Source organism: Austrofundulus limnaeus, unplaced genomic scaffold, assembly GCF_001266775.1.
Source record: "Austrofundulus limnaeus strain Quisiro unplaced genomic scaffold, Austrofundulus_limnaeus-1.0 Scaffold3, whole genome shotgun sequence".
Taxonomy (NCBI): domain Eukaryota; kingdom Metazoa; phylum Chordata; class Actinopteri; order Cyprinodontiformes; family Rivulidae; genus Austrofundulus; species Austrofundulus limnaeus.
The window spans coordinates 2866945-2868143 of record NW_013952405.1 but is presented as its reverse complement, the minus strand read 5'-3'; the positions used below and the strand labels follow the sequence as shown (position 1 = coordinate 2868143).

The 1199-nt window shown below is 34.1% G+C and overlaps 1 protein-coding gene across 1 annotated transcript in view; it reads right to left on the bottom strand.

The window, feature by feature from the left end:
• The window catches only part of LOC106522501 (solute carrier family 26 member 6), a 15378-nt gene that overhangs the window by 3100 nt on the left and 11079 nt on the right, over nucleotides 1-1199 (bottom strand). The window lies entirely within an intron of this gene.

Here is a 1199-nt window from a genome sequence, read left to right as displayed (position 1 = left end):
CAGTTGTAGATCTACATCCAGCGATTACTTTCTGCAACTTTCATCAAAAAGTGTACCACGGTTCATGTGATATTTTGATAACAGACAGACATGTTGGACTCCAACAGTTAATGATAAAGTTTGAAGCAAAGACCTTGCAGTTTGAGTAGCTCTTGGAGTGTGGGTTGTGAATGACTCTCAGTTTCTACCTCACCAAATTATAGCTTGATATCTGTAAAACCGACTGATATACAGAGGTGTCAAGTAACTGAGCACAAATACTTTGCTGCTTTACTCAAGTAGAAATTTTGGTTATTTATACTTTAGTGGAGTAATTAATTTTCAGCCTACTTTTTACTTCTACTCCTTACATTTTAATTCAATTATCTGTACTTTCTACTCCTTACTTTTTAAAAAATGCAAAAAAATTCATTTATATTTCACTTTGACTTTTTTTTATTCCATCTTTTCATTGTTCAGAAAAAAATTAATAAATAGAAATTTATCCAGATACATGAAGCCCTATGATAGAGTGAATTTGATTGTGGTTGGATGAGAAGTGACCAGGGCTATTCAACTAAATTTCTCCTGGGGCCACAGTTACTGCAGATCAACAGCTGAGGGGCCGAACATCCTGCAATTAAGGTCATTCTGTAAATAAACTAAGTATTACAAAGATCTGTTACCTTTGAAATTGTTTATTTTGTGGCATTTAATCAATAATACAACATACCAAACCCTATGTAATAACAATAGTGATAATAAAACAATATCAAAAACAAAAATAACACACTATTTAACACATATTATTTTGACATCTCTGCCTTGCAAAATTTTTAAACACATTTTATTTTCACTTTCATAGTTTTATCTTCAACTGTTTGTAGTTTTAATTGTCTTGAATGTTCATAGAAATGGATTTTACCAGCTAGTAGCCAAGATTCTGATGTTTTTGTAGATACCAAACATGTCTATGTTTAACTAAAAGAACTTACAGAAGTTAAAGTGGAAAACGGGGGGTTTTAGTTTAAGAGATGAATGAACCAATTGGCGGGTTGAACTTTGGTTACTCGCGGGGCCGCCAGTTGAATAGCCCTGATAAAAACTATTCTGACACCTTATTGGATTGAACTCACTCCATCACACCTGTATGACAAATCACTTCACATTCCAGCAGGACAAACTGTAGCAGATGCATGTAGCCTAGAATGGGGGGGGGG